Source organism: Canis lupus, chromosome 25 (genome assembly GCF_003254725.2).
Source record: "Canis lupus dingo isolate Sandy chromosome 25, ASM325472v2, whole genome shotgun sequence".
Lineage (NCBI taxonomy): Eukaryota > Metazoa > Chordata > Mammalia > Carnivora > Canidae > Canis > Canis lupus.
In genome coordinates this window covers 26,375,179-26,393,792 of record NC_064267.1, presented here as the reverse complement: position 1 = coordinate 26,393,792, position 18,614 = coordinate 26,375,179, and the positions used below count along the sequence as shown (strand labels likewise).

General features: G+C 39.0%; 1 protein-coding gene across 2 annotated transcripts in view; it reads left to right on the top strand.

Moving 5' to 3' along the window:
• BLK (BLK proto-oncogene, Src family tyrosine kinase) overlaps positions 1-18,614 on the top strand; it is a 72,355-nt gene that overhangs the window by 34,576 nt on the left and 19,165 nt on the right. The window contains exon 1 of one of the 2 annotated variants that reach the window (XM_025462910.2): positions 16,106-16,267. The exons of the other annotated variant lie outside the window; for it this stretch is intronic. The gene's annotated coding sequence lies outside the window, so the exon portion shown is untranslated. Of the gene's footprint in view, positions 1-16,105; positions 16,268-18,614 lie in introns of those variants that run through there. 2 annotated transcript variants of the gene reach the window in all.

Here is an 18,614-nt window from a genome sequence, read left to right as displayed (position 1 = left end):
ACACTATTTCTCTCTCTCACTCTTTTTTTTAAAGTTTATTTATTTATTTAGTAATCTCTATACCCAACATGGAGCTCGAACTCATGACTCTGAGATCAAGAGCCACATGCTCTACAGACTGAGCCAGCCAGGCGCCCCTCTGCCAGTATTTCTTTTATCTTACATGCCATTGTCTTTCTTGGATACTTTTTTCCCTCATTTTTTCTAGAGTCATTTATTTCATACCATAGTGCTATTAATTTTCCCCTATGTACATATGCGCTTGTGCCTGCATGTGAGGGAAGGTTCCATTGCTATTAAGGCTTAATTTAAGATGTCTGGACAGGAATAAGTCTTCCATCATGCTAAGAACTCAACATACCATGGAATATACAACTCAACATCCTTCCATGGCTTCCAAGTGCTCTTTTGAAAAAATCAACTTTAATGAGGCATAAATGACATTTCATAAAACTCACCCATTTTAAGTGTACAATTATGGAGTTTACAAATATACACACTTGGGTAAACACCACAGCCAAAATATGGAATATTTCCATCACCCGCGAAAGTTTCCTTAAGGCCTGTTTTGTTCAATCCCTTACCCCATCCCCTTGCCCCTGAGAACCATCGATCTGCTTTCTGTTACTGTAGTCTTGCCCCACACAGAGTTTCATATATGTGGAAATGCACAGCATGTTTTCTTTTGGGTTAGGCTTCTTTGTCTTAGCACAATGCTCTTGAGATTCACTCAGGTCCTTATAGGTACCAACCGTCTGTTAACAGTCACAATGTTTTAAATCCATTCATCAGTTAATAAAGGCTTCAGTTGTTTACAGTTGGCAGCTAACATGAGTAAAGCTCATGTTACAGATGCATGCAAGTGTCTCTGTGGTCCTATGGTTTCATTTCTCTTTGATAAATAACTGGAAATGAAATCTCTGGGTTAAAAGACAAGAAGTTCCCAGACTGTTTTCCAAAGTTTCTGTTCCATTTCTTTCTTTCTTTTTTTTTTTTTTTAAGGTTTTACGTATTTATTCATGAAAGAAACAGGGAGAGAGGCAGAGACATAGGCAGATAGAGAAGCAGGCTCCCCGTGGGAAGCCTGATGTGGAAGTTGATCCCAGGACCCCGGGATCAAGCCCTGAGCCAAAGGCAGATGCTCAACCACTGAGCCACCCAGGTGCCCATTTCTGTTCCATTTCACCTTACCATCAACATTATAAGAAAGTGTCAGTTTCTCCACAGCCTTGCCACAACATGATATGATCAGTCTTGATATTAGCCATTCTCGCGAGTGTAGGGATATCTCATTGTGATTTTAAATGCCATTTTCCTAAAAATTGATACTATTGAGCACCTTTTTCTGTGCTGGCTTGCCACTCACCTATCTTCTCTGTTCAAGTATTTGTTCAACTGAATTTTTATCTTTTTTTATGAAGTTATAAAATTTATTTATATATTCTTATATCAGATACATTTTTTTCCAAATGTTTTTTCTCAGTCTGTGGTTTACCTATTCATTTCCATAGCTGTGTCTTTTATTTATTTATTTATTTTTTTATTTTTTTATTTTTTTATTTTTTTTTTTGAGAGGGAGAGAGAACATACATGAGTGGGGGGTAAGGGTAAGGAGGGGGCAGAGGGAAAAAGAATCTTAAGCAGGCTCCACGCTCAGCACAGAGCCCAATACAGAGCTCCATCTCATCACCCTGAGATCATGACCTGAGCCGAAATCAAGAGTCAGACACTTAACTGACTGAGCTACACAGGTGTCCCCATAATAATGTCTTTTAAAGTACAGAAGTTTTAATTTTGAAAAAGTCTATTAATATTTCTTCTATAGTGTATGGTTTTAGTCTAAAAGATTTTTTACCTAAGATTTTTTTACCTGAAGATTTTCTGCTATCATCTTTTTATAGAAATATAATATATTTATTTGTTAGCAGCTTTTAATTTTTTTTACGAGTGGGTTTTAGCAATTTGATCATGATATAATTTCATACCGTTTTCTGCATACAGGAGATTGATTTTCTTGAATCTTTGGTTTTATAGTTTTCAACACCTTTGGATTTTTCATCTTTCATTTCTTCAAGTATTTCTTTTTTTTCTTCCAATTCCTTTCTGATAGCCCAATTACATGATTTTTTGACTGCTTAATACTGTCTCGTGGTGCTCACTACCACCCTGTTCCTTTTTCCCAGTTTTGTTTCTCTCTTTGCTTCACTGGATAGTTTCTACTGCTATATCCACAACTTCAATGACCTTTCTTCTACAAGGTCTAAAGTGTTATTAATCCCTTCTAGAGACACTTTTTTGCCTGTTTGTTTTACAGATCATAGTTTTCATCTCTAGAAGGTTGATTTAGTCTTTTTTTTTTTTTTCAAGATTTTATTTATTCATGAGAAACACAGAGAGAGAGGCAGAGACACAGACAGAGAGAAGCAGGCTCCTCGCAGGGAGCCTGATGTGGGACTTGATCCTGGGACCGAGATCATGCCCTGAGCCAAAGGCAGACGCTCAACTACTGAGCCACCCAGGCGTCCCTAGGTCATTTTTTTTTAATAAAGATTTTATATATTTATTTGAGAGAGAGAGAGAGCACAATTCAGGGGAGGGACAGGATGTGGGGGAGAAGCAGACTCTCTACTGAGCAGGGAACCCAACGTGGGGCTCGATCCCAGGACTCTGGGAACATGACTAGACCCAAAGTCAAATGCTTAACCGATTGAGCCACTCAGGAACCCCTGATTTAAGCCTTTTTATCTTTCTTTTCTGTTCCCATTCTATTTCATGATTTTCAATTATACACTTGAGTCTATTTATGTAATTTGTAATGGCTGCCTTAAGGTTCTTGTTGACTAATTATATAGACTGTAATTTCTGGTTCTGTTCTTGTTGATTCACTTTTCTCCTGGTTACAAGTTATGTTTGTTTTACTGTTTCTTTGAATGCCTAGTAATTTTTTTCTTTTCTTTTTTTAATTATATAATTAACATACAGTGTTATATTAGTTTCAAGTGTACAATATAATAATTCAACACATCTATACATTACTCAGTATATAAGTATATATAAAATAAGTATACTCTTAATCTCCATCACCTATTTTATCCATCCTCCACCCACCTCCCCTCTGGTAACCACCAGTTTGTTCTCTATAGTTAAGAATCTGTTTTTTTTTTTTTTGTCTCTTTTTCCCTTGTTTCATTTATTTTGATTCTTAAATTCCATGTATTAGTGAAATCATATGGTATTTGTCTTTCCCTGTCTGCCTTATTTCACATAGTATTATACCCTTTAGGTCCATCCATGTTGTTGCAAATGACATGTCTACTAATTTTTATTGTATGCCAGACACTGATTTTTATCCAATAAAAGTGAGTGTTGAATATTGCTGTTTCTTTAGAGAGTGCTAGGCTTTATTATAGGACACTATTAAGTCTCTCGTGGAATACTTTGATCATTTCAAGGCTTGCTTTTAGGCTCTATTGGGGCCTGTCCAGAGCCTTTATTTTAGAGCCAATTTAGCCCCACTACTAAGGCAAGAACTTTCAAATAACTTTGCCCAATGCTCTATGTACTGTAGAGTCTTTCTACCCTGGATGGTGGGAAGTTGAACTATTTCCAGCCCTGTGTAAACTCTAGAAATTGATAAGACTACTGTTTCCTAGTGATTCTTTCTGGTGGTTTCACACCTGCATTAATTGATATTCAAGAGGAGACCAAAGACTTAAGTGCATCCCTCTATGATTTGTGGTGCTCATACTCTGTCAGCAGCTCCCTCTTCTTCAGCTTTCTGCCCAGCATATTCTAGGCACCTTGGCCTCTTCATTACTCCAATCTCTGTTCTCTCAACTCAGTGAAACCACTATGTTCCTCAAAGCTCTGGCTTAGGATCTGCTTTCTCACAGTAATTGGGACAATTGTCAGACTTCATTTATATCCTCTTTCCCAGGGATCATAATTCCATGCTGTCTGTCCAGTATCTGAAAAGAGTTTTCGGTCCAAGTTTCGACTTGTTTTGGAGAAGAGGGCAATTTCTGTAGAGTTAAATATTCATGAGTGGAGGTAGAAATTTTTTAATATATATACAATGTAATCTTGAATTTTCTGAATTCTTGCATATTCAAAACTGTCCTTGCCTTCAAACTGGATTGATCATTTTACTAGATTTGGAATTCTAGGCTTGAAGTATTTCCCATGAGGAAACTTAAAAACCTGGCTCCATTTCTAGTATCAAATCTAACGATCATGTGTGCACATTTCCTATAGGAAAATTTTTTCTATGGAAAATTTTAAGGCCTCTTATGTATTCATGGAGTTCTGAAATTTTCTCAAATATGTTAATATCTTTTTAAAAGATTTATTTATTTTAGGGATGCCTAGGTGGCTCAGTGGTTGAGTGTCTGCCTTTTGGCTTAGGGTGTGATCTCAGGACCAACTTAATACATAAAATCTTTAAAAAATATTTATTTATTTTAGGGAAAGAGAGAGAGTATGCACACAAGAGCAAGGGGAGGGGCAAAAGGAGAGGGAGAGAAAATCCCAAGCATACTCCACGCTGAGCATGGAGCCTGAGGTGGAGCTCGATCTCACAACCCTGAGATTATGACTTGAGCCGAAACAAAGAGTTGGACAGTTTTTTTAAAGACTCTATTTATTTATGTATGAGAGACACACAGAGAGAGGCAGAGACATAGGCAGAGGGAGAAGCAGGCTCTCCATGGGGAGCCTGATGCAAGACTTGATCCCAGGACTCCATGACCACGACCTGAGCAAAGGCAGACACTCAACCACTGAGCCACCCAGGCACCCCAAAGAGTTAGACATTTAACCACCAATGCCACCCCGGTGCCCCAAATATGTTTATCTTTTTAAGAAATCTGTCCAGTTACCAGAGAGTTGTTTCTGTTTTAAGACTTTCTTTTTTGATTCTTGGAAATTTCTTTTATTATTTTTAATAGTATTTATATTCCTCTATGGTCTTTATTCTTTTTATGGTACTCTCATTGTATGAGTGGGACTCATAGTGCTATTTTCCTAATGATTATTTCTTAATTTCTCTTACATGAATTGATCATATATTAGCCTTTTTTTAGTTAAAAGACTTTACTTTTCTGGAGTTTTATGTTTACAGAAAGATGAATGGAAAGTACAGAGAGTTATCATATACCTCCCTCACTTTCCCTATTTTCCTCTATTATTATCTCACATTTGTGTGGCACATTTGCTATGATGAACAATATTGGTTTATTATTATCTAAAGTCTATAGGTTAGGGGCGCCTGAGTGGCTCAGCGGTTGAGCGTCTGCCTTTGCCTCAGGGCATGATCCTGGAGTTTTAGGATTGAGTCCTGCCTCGGGTTCCCCACAGGGAGCCTGCCTCTCCCTCTGCTTATATCTCTGCCTCTCTCTCTGTGTGTGTGTCTCTCATGAATAAATAAATAAATAAATCTTTTAAAAAATAAAGTCTAGGGGATCCCTGGGTGGCTCAGCGGTTTAGCGCCTGCCTTTGGCCCAGGGCGCGATCCTGGAGTCCCAGGATTGAGTCCCACATCAGGCTCCCTGCATGGAGCCTGCTTCTCTCTCTGCCTGTGTCTCTGCCTCTCTCTCTCTCTATGTCTATCATGAATAAATAAATAAATAAATCTTTAAAAATAAATAAATAAAAAATAAAGTCTATAGTTTATATTAGAGTTCACTCTCGATTTTGTACATTCTGTGGGTTTTGACGAATGCATAGCATGTATCTACCATTACACTATCATAAAGAATAGTTTCACTGCCCTAAAAAGCCCCTGTGCTCCACCTCTTTGGCCCTCTCTCCCTCTCTCCCAACCCCCTGGCAATCACTGACCTTTTATTGTTTCCATAGTTTTGCTTTTTTTTTTTTTCCATAGTTTTGCTTTTTAAAGAATGTCATAAAGCTAGAATCATATAGTATGTAGCCTTTCAGATTCTCTTTTTTCACTTAGTAGTATTCATTTAAGTTTGCTCCATGTCTTTACATTGCTTGATAGCTCACGTTTTAAAAATACTGAATCATATTCCATTGTCTGGATGTACCATAGTTTGTTTATTTATTCACCTGTTGAAGGACATCTGGGCTGTTTTCAAGTTTGGCAATTATGAATAAACTGCTATCAACATGCACATACAGGTGTTTGTGTAAACGTAAGTTTTCAACTCCTTGGGTAAATATCAAGGAGTATATTTGTTTAATCATATGGTAAGAGCATGTTTAGCTTTGTAAGAAACTGCCAAACTGTCTTTCAAAGTAGCTGTACCGTTTTTAATTCTGACCATTAATGAATGAGAGCTTCTCTAGCTCTGTGTTCCCACCAGCATTTGGTATTGTCAGTGTTTTGGATTTTAGTCATTTTATTAGGTGTGTAGTAATATCTCACTGTTGTTTTAATTTGCAATTCCCCAACAATATATGATATTGAGTATCTTTTCATATGCTTATCTGCTATCTGTATATCTGTTTTTGGTGAGGGATGTGTTCAGAACTTTTGCCCATTTTTAAATTGGGTTATTTTCTTATTGTTGAGCTTTAAGAGTTCTTTGCATACTTTGAGTACCAATTCTTTATCAAAAATGTTTTGCAAATATTTTCTCCCAGTATGTGGTTTGTCATTTCGTTCTCTCAACAGGATTCTTCACAGAGTACAAATTGTTTATTTTAATGAAACCCATTTATCAATTTTTTTCTTTTGTGGATTGTGCTACTATCACTATATCAAAAAATCATTGCCTCCTCAGATCCAAACCAATAACTTCTTCATGTAAACCATCTTCAAGATTGGCAAAGAGGCCACCTCTGACTTTGCTAGCAATAATTGTCCTCCAGATTACACTTCTGAGGGAGCAGGGATTTGGCACAGAATTTGCTTTAAAAGGGAATGCAAAAAAAAAAAAAAAAAAAAAAACAAAACAAAACAAAAAAAAAAAAATAAAAGGGAATGCAAGAGTGTCTCTCATCTTTGTGTAAAAAGAATAATTGTATTCATTCTGACTTTTTAACTGTTTGACTCACTTTTGTTAGTTTGAAAAAAAATAATGGTTTTTCTACTTGGCTTTGAGGAGGACAGAAACATCTCAGCTTTCATCAGTATGATATGTAGAGAGTGCACTCTTTAACCAGACATCATTGCCATTAAATTCCTTCTGAGCTTCATGGAAAGACTTTTTTTGTTAATCAGACTTCAGGAGCCAAGGGGGTCATTTATCCAATTGACTAAAAAATGTGGTGATACCCATTTCAAAGTCTCTTAAGGTTTATGCTTAAAAAAAACTTAAATAGTTGATCAAAAAAGTTGTATTACTTTATCCTAAGTTAAATTGGGGGAAATGTGTGTTTAGTTTCTACTTATTTAGAAACTGTAAAATAGGTGTAAAATAGGAAAAGGCATACATTTTATATCTTCTGATAATCTAATGAACAAAATTTTGGGTCTACATACAAATTGCTGATAAAATATTGACTAAGAAAGGCTGAAGATAGAACCCTGAAGTATGTCACTATAGTCCTTCCTCAATGTGAGATTAATTATTATTTAGCATTACTCAGTAAGGTGGCTCACTCAAACAAATTTGCCTGGCTCTGGGATAACAAATGTCCAGAATGTGACTTCCAACAGTGATTATAGATAAATGAATAACTTAAAAATCACCAAGATGCTCGTCCTATTCTAAAATCCTATCAAAATCCACCTTTAATTGTCTATCACTCATATATAATTTAATCAGTTTCACATTCTTCACAGATGTCATCAGAAGTGTCTTATTTTCATTACTTCCCATACTTTGGAACAGAGTAGCATCAGCCAGACCTCAAAGCCAGATAGAATTGGTTTTTAAATATGTCATTCCCTATGGTCTTTTTTTTAATTAATTAATTAATTAATTAATCCACACAGAGAGAGGCAGAGGGATAAGCAGGCTCTTTGTAAGGAGCCCAATGCGGGACTTGATCCCAGGACTCCAGGATCACAACCTGAGCCAAAGGCGGTTGCTCAATCACTGAGTCACGAAGGCACCCAACTCCCCCTCCCCATCCCAGGGTCTTGAGCAAGTTCTTAAACCTCACCGACCCTCAGTTTCTTTGCATTTAAAATGGGAAGGAATATGCTGTCAGGCCTAGATATACTGTATGTAAAGCACACAGCATAGTGTCTAGCCTTGAGTGAGAAGGAGCACTAAGCACTGTGTTAGTGATCATTAGCATTCATATTTTCATGTAATAGGCAAATCCTACAATGAAAATTTTTATATGTTAATTTTAAATCTCTGTGTCTCTAGCTGGACATCTGTGTCCTTAGAGCCATTTAATAATCACAATTAACCCAAAAATGTCAGAGGCTGAGACCTCTTTGTTCTTTTCTGTTTCTGTCTTTAATCTTTTCCAGCTTCATCTCTGAAAGCATAAAATAGAATCAATTTTTCCAGTTCATGTGTGCCCCTTGCCCCCTGAAACCTGATAGATAGAGGTGCTTCCCTGCACAAGCCTCCCTTCTTTTTACACATTCCATCTCTGGGTTGTGTTTAATAAGCGTTGGAGAGGTGGCTTGAAAAGACTGAATGATGGATAGTGTAGGGTTTTTTTTGTTTGTTTGTTTTGAGAGAGAGAGAGTGCACACACATGCATGTGAACAGAGTTGGGGGCATGAGAACGGCAGAGAGAGAGAATCTTAAGCAGACTTTCCACTGAGCACAGAGCCCTATACAGGGTTTAATCTCATGACCCTGAGATCATGACCTGAGCTGAAATTAACAGTCACATCAACGGAGCCACCCAGACACTCCAGAGAGTATAAAAAACATATATATTTTTTTAAAAAATTATTTTCTTTAAATTCAATTTGCTAACATATAGTATAATACCCAGTGCTTATCCCAGCAAGTGCCTTCCTTAGATAGTGTCTTTTTTTTTTAATAATAAATTTATTTTTTATTGGTGTTCAGATAGTGTCTTTTTAAAGAAGTTCAAGTTGTCGACAGACAGGCCTGGAGAGATATCTGTGAGATCAGTAGGAGAAAACAAAGCTTTGAAGATAGAGATGAGACTCAAATTCTTATTCTGCACTTCAGTTTCTTTACCTCTCTACTTTCACTGTCCTGTCTGAGAACTAGGAGGATGATGGTAATCTGTTTAGCTGGGGATCCCTGGGTAGTGCAGCGGTTTGGCGCCTGCCTTTGGCCCAGGGCGCGATCCTGGAGACCCGGGATCGAATCCCACGTGGGGCTTCCGGTGCATGCAGCCTGCTTCTCTCTCTGCCTGTGTCTCTGCCCCACCCCCCCCCGCCGTGACTATCATGAATAAATAAATAAAATCTTTAAAAAAACAAAAAAAAAGAAAGAGTAAATTAAAAAAAATCTGTTTAGCTCATAGGGTCATTTTGAGGTTTCTAAGATACAATGTATGAAAATGCTTTATGAACTGGTATCATAGAAATGCTAGCTGTGATTACAGAAAGGGAAGTTATTTCCCCCACGTCAAAAACTTGCAGAAATATATTAATATATAAGGAATATATGTAGAGAATAGAAAAAATTCATTTCATTTAAAGACAAGAGGATCACTGGCAAAAAAACAAGAGTATTATTTATGAGGGACTCATGTGAAGAAATACCCAAAGCTCTGCAGGACTGTCTTTTAAACCTGTTTACAAGTAATACCTGCAAAGTGCAGCCAAATTAAGAAAGGGTTTTGTGGGGGCACCTGAGTGGCTCAGTGGTTGAGTGTCTGCCTTCAGTCCAGGCTGTGATCCTAGAATCTCGGGATCGAGTCCCACACCAGGCTCCCTGCATGGAACCTGCTTCTCCCTCTGCCTGTGTCTCTGCCACTTTCTCTGTGTGTGTCTCATGAATAAATAAATAACGTCTTTAAAAAAGAAAAAAAAAAAGGAAACCTCAGAACTCCACTCTGGTCCAAATAACAGAACTGCTAGAGCTGGGCCTCAGGAATTTGCAAACTCCCAGTTGGTTTTATTGCAAACTGAGGTTTGAGAATAATTGTGCTAAGGAAGTATTATTGACTCCATCAGGCAGTAGTGAACTCATGATTTGATTTTTCGTTCAATTTTTTTAAAAATGCAAACAATGCCCCCAAAATTTGGAAATTGAAAAGTAAATTAAGGCCCCATAGTCCCATCAGTACAAAGTATAGCAGTAGTTGTATTTATGCTTTGGCATATCTGTGGCATGTTTTAATTATCACTACTGTGGTTTTTTTGAAAATATAAATTTGCAATTTGTCTCCAAATAAAGGAATTTTATTCACAGGCTAGTAATTATAACAAAATCTTAGATATCAACACTGTGCCATTTTTCCTCATAAATGCCTACCAAGTTTCAAGCTTCTCTATGTCAGCAGAATCAAATGTAGGTGACTCAGTAAACATGTGTTTGCATTTCACTTAACATAGTTTCACGAAGAATGCGGTCTTCCTTCCTGAAGTTTGCCCAGCACCCTCAAACTTCTTACCACTTGAAAATCTTTCCTACTAACTTGACCATGGTGGGGAGTAAATTTCCACTGTGGAAAGATTTTTACTCTACAAAGTTGAAATAGCCACATGTGTGTCTCCTCCTCACTGTGCCCAAATTGTCAGCCATTCTGAACCACAACCATGTCTCAAGTCATCACTGCCAGCTTGTCCCCTGGCAGCGGTTTGTATGTGCCTGGGGGCTCCACATGCTCAACCAGGAGTTACAACTCTGTATCTGGTCCTATACCAGTACTGAACAAACAAGCTACTAGTATTTAAAAGTATCGCACGGGAGCACCTGGGTGGCTCAGTCAGTTAAGCGTCTGCCTTCAACTCAAGTCATGATCCCAGGGTCCTGGGATTGAACCCTACGTTGGGCTCTCTGCTCAGTGGGGCATCTGCTTCTCCCCTTCTCCCTCTGCTTCTGCTGCTCCCCCTCTTTGTGGTCTCTCTCTCTCTCTCCTAAATAAATAAATAATCTTCAAAAAATTTTTAAAAGGATTGTGCAAAGTAGAAACTGACGTTTCTTGAATAATCCTATTATATGCTTCATAATCCAGTGTATAGAAAAACTCTTCTTGAACAAGTTTCCTATCTCCATGTCTCTGGGAAAGCCCTATTTGTTTATATGCAAATACTACCCAACTCTGGTAGAATTATGATGGCATTTTTTCCTTTCTGATCCTTTATTTTCTCAACTCCCCACCTAACAAATGTGGAAGGAATGATGGAATTAGAGCATCAGTATTTAGTAGTATTTAGTAACCCTTAATGGAAACATTAGTTGAAGTGTTGATGAGGAGCTTGTCAATGGAGAAATCAGACCAGCATCACTTGAACCCAGATCTGTCTTAGCATCACTAAAGTGGTGCAGCCAGACAGTGAGAGCCTCCTGATAGTATGTGAGGTGGAGCACATGGTCCTTCCATAAGACATCCCTAGGAGAAAAAGATGAACCTGGATCTAATGGAGCCCATAGAGTTAACTCTATGTATGAGGAACAGGGAGAGAAACAAGTCATCAAAATCCAAAATGCAGAACATTCTATAGGACCACTAAGTGGATTTTTATAAACTGATGGCATAAAATTAACCAAAGTGGGGATTGTGGGCTCCTCGAGTAGAGGGAGAGACAGAACAATCATATATGTGATGTATGAAGCTTGTTTGAATCCAGAATGGGACAAACCAACAGCAAGAAGCCATTTTTGAGATTGGAAATTAGATAATACTACGGAATTATTTCTAGCTTTGTTAAGTGTGATAATGATATTGTGGTTATGTGAGAAAATGTCTTCATATTTTAGTGAGGAATGCAAAGTGTGTGGAAGTGACCTGGCATGTTTCACAAGCCATTTGTTTCATTTGGTTTCAGAAAGTTTCAATCCTTTATTTATAAAATGATTTGTCTTAATATCAAGAAAGTAATGTACAATTACTGAATGTGGATGATGAGTATCTAGGTGTTCATCATACGCTTTATTTTTATATTTTAAATTTTTTCATTAAAAATAATTTTAATCTAAAAAAATTACATGTGGGAGCAGCTGAGTGGCTCGATTGGTTAAGCTATTTCTTAGACATACTATTAAACTATATTATCCTATACTATATATACATACTCTATATCATGCTATTTTCTTAGGCATACATAATCTAAGGCCAAAACAACTGGCACTTCTGTGAAGTAAAAGTAAAAAAAGTAAGTAAAATATAGTGGCAGATATTTGTGGTACAAAGGAAGCAGGAAGGATTTTGATTTTTTTTTTTATTTATTTATGATAGTCACAGAGAGAGAGAGGCAGAGACACAGGCAGAGGGAGAAGCAGGCTCCATGCACCGGGAGCCCGATGTGGGATTCGATCCCGGGTCTCCAGGATCATGCCCTGGGCGAAAGGCAGGCGCCAAACCACTGTGCCACCCAGGGATCCGGATTTTGATTTGATTTAAGAATTGTCATGACTGGGAGCGCCTGGGTGGCTCAGTTAGTTGGTTAAGCATCTGCCTTCGACTCAGGTCATGATCTCCGGGTCCTGGGATCAAGCCCCACATAACACTCTCTGCTCAGTGGGGAGCCTGCTTCTCGCTCTCCCTCTCTTGCTCCCCCTCACTCCTGCTTGTGCTCTGTCTTAAATAAATAAATAAGTAAATAAATAAATAAATAAATAAATAAATAAATAATCTAAAAAAATTTTTAAATAAAAAAATTTTTAAATTACATCTGAATTGTCCTTCAAGGTCTAGCTAGTATTTTCTTCCAGATGGAAGTGATTTCTTCTTGCTGAACCCACGAAAGCTCTCTTTAGTATGTAATTCTGTCTACCTTGAATTGTTGTGACTTGTGTAAATGTCTCACCTCTTTATCCTACCATGAGGGCAGACTCCTTACTTGTTTCCTATCTCACTTTTTCCCTGACACAGTACACGGTTGACAGCAACTGAATGAACACAAAAATATAGAGCTCTAAGAGCCAACACTGCTACTGTTTCATGTTTGCATGTGGAGGGATCAATATGGAGGCAAAGGTGAGGTGGTCTCATTCAAGTTGAGTTATCTTGAAGTTGAGACTCAAAAAATGGGTGTCAATTCAAGTTCTTTGGTTTCTTCTTTGATTCAGAGTCACAGGGCCATTACTATACTTTTCTCGTCTAGGAAATGGACTTCATAGGGGGCAGGACTCAGAATGCCTGGATATTGGCAAACATTCCATGAGGAAAGGGAGAACTCACCGAAGGGAAGCCAATATCTCATCATGGCAGTCAACATCCGGGGTGAGCCCTGGCTTTGCACAGGCTCACCTGTTCCACCTCAATGCTGCCCACCCATGCCTGACGGGTCAAGTAAGAAAAGGAAAGCTTTCAGCTACTAACAAGGCAAGTTTCCAAATTGCCGACTTAGGAACCAGTCAGAACTGGGTGTAAGGTCAGCACCACCGCTTACCAGCTGCTTGACCTGGAGAAACACTATGTCCGAAGTTCATCTGTCTGTAGAAAGAGGGTAGTCAAGCCTATCTTACACAGTTACTGAAAAAATTATTGGTAATTTGCATATGCAGAATAATAGCAAATAATTTATTAGACGCTGACTTTAGACCAGGCTTTGTTCCAAGATGTCCTCAGAGCCTGTAATAACTAATTTAATCCTTGTAACACTGTTGTAAACTGGTATTATCCTAAAACTAAGAGACAGAAATGTTAAGCAACTAGCCCAAGGATACACAAGTAGAAAAATAGAAAAACCAGGATTCAGAGCTCAGTATTCTTGTCTGCTGTGTTGCGTGGTCTCTCTCAAACACGACAGTGTATGTAGTGTGTCTGGCACATGGGAAACACTTAACACATTATAGTATCTGCTATTTAAAAAAGTAAACCAGGGCAGCCTGGGTGGCTCAGCGGTTTAATGCTGCCTTCAGCTCAGGGCGTGATCCTGGAGACCCTGGATGGAGGCCCACATTGGGCTCCCTGCATGGAGCCTGCTTCTCCCTCTGCCTGTGTCTCTGCTTCTCTCTCTCTCACACACACACACAAATAAATAAATAAATCTTTAAAAAAAAAAAAAAAGTAAATCAGAGTCAACTTGAGTTTTCTGTCATTCCATAACACATAACATAAATGTGTGAGACTTTTCTTCAATCAAATCAAGCCTTGGCTCTAAAATAACATGCTTGAGCCTCTGGAACAGAGAGTACAGGTAGAGGGACTCAGAGCCATCAACACTTTTCTGGGCCGCACAGCAGCCATCACCTACATTGGCCTTTGTCGCCCTGCCCATCAACACCACCAAATACCCTGGTTTCTAAAAAAAAAAAAGAAAAAGAAAATCCCAGTGAATCCCAGGGCCACCTTTGGGTACCATGAAGCTCTAGAGAGGGAAAGTGTCATCCAAGGAACTCTGGGTGTCCTCTAGTTAATATTTATTTAGCACTCGCTATGCTCTGTTCTTTTCCCACCCTCACCTTTTTGGTTCGTGTGATGACCAGGAGAATTATGTACAAGCTGTTGGTCTTGACCTTTATAAAACCTACATATTTGTGTGTCAATATCCCAAAATATTTTCCATATGTTGCATTTGAATTTGAGCACGTCAGCTGGTGGAATGAACATTCTCAGCATCACGGGGGCCTGTGACCACCTGCCAACAGCTTGGTCTTGGCAGGACAACGATTTTCTCCTGGGTAGTAGTGTTTGCACAACTGGTTTAATATTTTGGGGCATTTTTCTCTAATTTGACACAAATAGTCAAATAGTCATTGAAATTACGCCCATAATGATGGGTGAGTGCATAATTCAAAAACATCTGTGAGACGCTGAAAATAGACAGTAAAGATTTGCCAAAGAGACAAGACGTAATTGAGAATTTCATAATATGGTTTAATTCTGCAGAAAACTGCTCTCTCCCCACAAAGCAGCAAAGTCAATTGTTTGACTTTTTTTTCAGCATTCACCTTTCAGTATGCTTTTTCAGAGAGGCTTTATGTATGAAACCAGGAAAAGTTTCATACTTCCCCACTTTGTAGGCCAGGAGACTGAGACTCAGAGAGATGAAGGGATTTGCACAAGCTCACATAGCCAGGCCAGGACGTAGCTTGCTTCTGAGTCCAGGTTCCTTGAGCTCCCGACTCCCCACACTGCACCAAGGAGGGGAGAGAAATCTGCCTGAGTGTGCCCGAACTCCAGGGGGGCACACAGCCCCCAGACGTCTCTGCTCCAGCAGCTACCCTCGAGGTTTCACCTCTGGATGGAGGGCTTCTGAGGCAGGTGGAGGTCCCCACAGAGGACTTACCGGGGTATCTAGACCTGAACCTGAACTGTGGGTCAAAGGGGATGGAGCTCCAGGCAGGGCCACCTGTGCACCTGCTTTGAGCAGTGAGTCCCAGACAGTACTGAGCAGAGACCACCTCCAGCTCCTGGCTCTGTCGCCTCAGCGTGACCTTAGGCACCCACTTCGCTGCTCTTATCTTCAGCTATAAAAGGAGGATAATTATAACCAACCTATTGATACTTTCATGAATATCAAATAAACGCTATATGCCAAGTGTTTTCTACCTGTGAACTGCTAAACAACTGTAAATAAAGGTTTCTAGTTTCTCTATTTTTAGTTGCTGCCTCCACCAAATCCCCTGTCAGGCTGCTGTTGTGTGTCAGGCTTTGAGTATCTCAAAGGGGCAAACACTGACCTCCCTGCTCTGGTCCAAGTCTGCACGGGAGGGTTGAATCCATTCCAAATATACAAATAGAAGTCCCTTGCCTCACCTTCCCATCCTTTTGCTAGCCGCACCCCAACACACAAGCACACACACAAGCACACATGACATGGATACATGCACACGTTTGCTCTGTCACATACCCCCATACAGGTGCACATGTGTACACTCTCTCTCTCCTTCCTTCCCCACTCCATCTCTTTCTCTCTCTCTCTCTCTCTCTCACACACACACACACTTTTCTCCCAACCATCCTCTGTCCTTCACCACTGGAAAGGAGGCCAGTGTCTTCTCAGGGCAACAAAGCCACCTGGAGCCCCCCAGGACCTGCACATGTTACACTTTGGTTTTGCATGGACTTCTGCATTTCCTGGCTCCGCCCAGTCTGAAACTGCTGGGCGAAAATTTCACAGCAGGGTGGCAGCCCCAGCACCCAGTCACAGCTCTAGTTGTCACTTGGCCTCCTGAATAACTCTAGTCTCCAGTCAGAGCCACTGGGGAGGAGGGACCCACAGAGAACCTATGTCTTTATAAAAACCATGGAGAATCATCTGTGTATACCCTGCTAAGGAGTCAAAGGACAAAGAAGTGTAAGTAGTGGGTGATTTGATTTTAGGAATTTCCTTTTTGTCAAATAATTTAAATATTCAATTATGTTGTTTAAGTGGACATAAACATTTGTTCAGGAAGTTTATAGTTGGTGGCAATATGGCTGACTGGATATGGCTGATTATTTGGTCAGTAACAGAAGCAGAAGTCCAAGTTGGGAAAATTCTAGAAGCTGCTGCCTGCTGACCCTTCATTGAGCAGGAGGCAGGGAGAGGTCAGGAAAGGCGTGAGGCTCAGGCAGCCCTGGTGGCTATTCAGTGGCCATTCTTAAGAACAGGGGCTGACCCTGGCTCCAGGCCTTGGGCCTCTCTGTTTTTGGACAAGCCATCAGCATTTTCTCTTTATTTTTCTGTTTGTACCAATAATATATGCTTCCTATTAAAGAATTCAAGGAACATATAAAATTATACAAAAGAAGGTAAAAGTCACACGAAGTCCTATCACCTGAGATAAACAACATTAACATTTTAGGAAATAACTTTTGGGCGCTCTGCCTCTCAGTAACACCCACAAAATGCATGCACTCTCACACATGGTTTTCAAAATTTGCTTTTGTTTTGCTTTGTTTGTTTTGTTTTCCACCTCCCTGGTCTGTCTCTACTTCCCCCCAATAACGAAAGTAAACAACTTCATGTTCATCCTCCCAAACCTCTCTCCATGTAACATAAAAATGTATGCATGTATCTACATAGAGGTTTCTTTTCTCATTCTTTCGTATTCCCAAATACGGGATAACTTCACACACCTCTGTGTACCTTGCTTTTCTCACATAACAGCATGTTATAGAAATTTCTCTCAGCTTCACTTGTAAAGATCTAGCACATTCTTTTTAAGAGTCGCATAATATATTAGACTTTTAGAATGCAGATTTATTCAACAATTCCCCAAATGCTGAGCAGTTACACAGTTTTTTTTTGTTTTGCTTTTTGCAGCTGCAAATATTGCTGCCATAAACATTTTTATATCTCATACATTACTACATAATGATGTTTGATTACTTTCTGAGATTTCCAGAAGTAGGATTGTAAATTGAAAGGTATATGTATTTTTAAATTTTAATAGAACTGGAAAAATTTTTACACATTCAGTAATATTTCATATTTTATTTGTCTGATAAATATTTATTAAGCCCTTCCTGACTCCTTGCCAGGCACATTTTAGCAATTTGGATTCAACAATGAGTAAGACAAAGATCCCAACCCATATAGAGGGTTTGTCGTAAAAATACAGTGGGGAAGAAGAGATGAAAGAACAGTAACTATAATACTTTCATATTAGAAATGTATGAAAGCACAATTCTCCTTTGCTTTTCCATCAATTGTTGATACTATCATTCCTTTTATTTTTTTCCCAATCTTACTGATGTAATGTAATATTTTATTACCTTAATTTGCATTTTCCCATTGGTAAGTAATTTTAACATTTTTCACATGTTTATTTAGCTACTGGGATTTGTGTTAGATAAACTGCCTGTTTACAATCTTTACTCATTTTTCTATTGAGTGGGTTGTATGCTAGACCCATACTTCTTGTTAATTTTCATGAGCTCTGTGTATATTATAAATACACATTTGTCTGTGGTATGCTTTGCAAATCTTTTCCCCAATCTATTGCTTATGTATTGACTCCATAATCGTTTCTTTCACCATAGAATACCTTTCACGTTTATAAATTTGTCTTTTGCTATTAATATGTCTTTTTGAAAAAAAATAATATGTCTTTTTGTCCTCTACAATCATCAATTGTAGAACATATCATGGTTTCAGAGACATTGAAATGTGGGGAAAAGGTGCATCTTGGAATCAAAGAAATGCCACAAACACATTCGAAAGCAGTCTGGAACTCTCCGCCAATCACACTGTCCTTCAGACAAGAGCAGAAACTGAAGGCCCTTTCCTCTAAATGTCTGCATCTTGAAATGGGCCAAGTGCGAGGTGGAACGTGCTGGTCTGGGGTCAGCCAGGGCTCCAGAATTGGCTATTCATTGGTTAACTGACCATGAACCAGCTCTTTAACATGTCAAACCTCACTGGGACAGGGATGAAGCCTACTTACACTTACTTGAGAGTGAAAAGGGTGACATTAGACAGGGTTTACGAAAAAGAAAGTTCTCCATCAAGGGTAAGCCCTTCCTAAATAGCCACCCCTGGAGCAAAGGTGGTGCTGATGTGATGGTGATGTTGGCTGTGGTCTCTAGCATCTTCTCTACTTCTATCAATCTATGATGCTTTACCCAAGAAAGATCTTGGCCGTATTTCTCTCACCTCTAAGGAAGATTTCCTGAGATTACTGAGAAGAGGCAGTTGGCCTCGGATGCCTGTACCATTG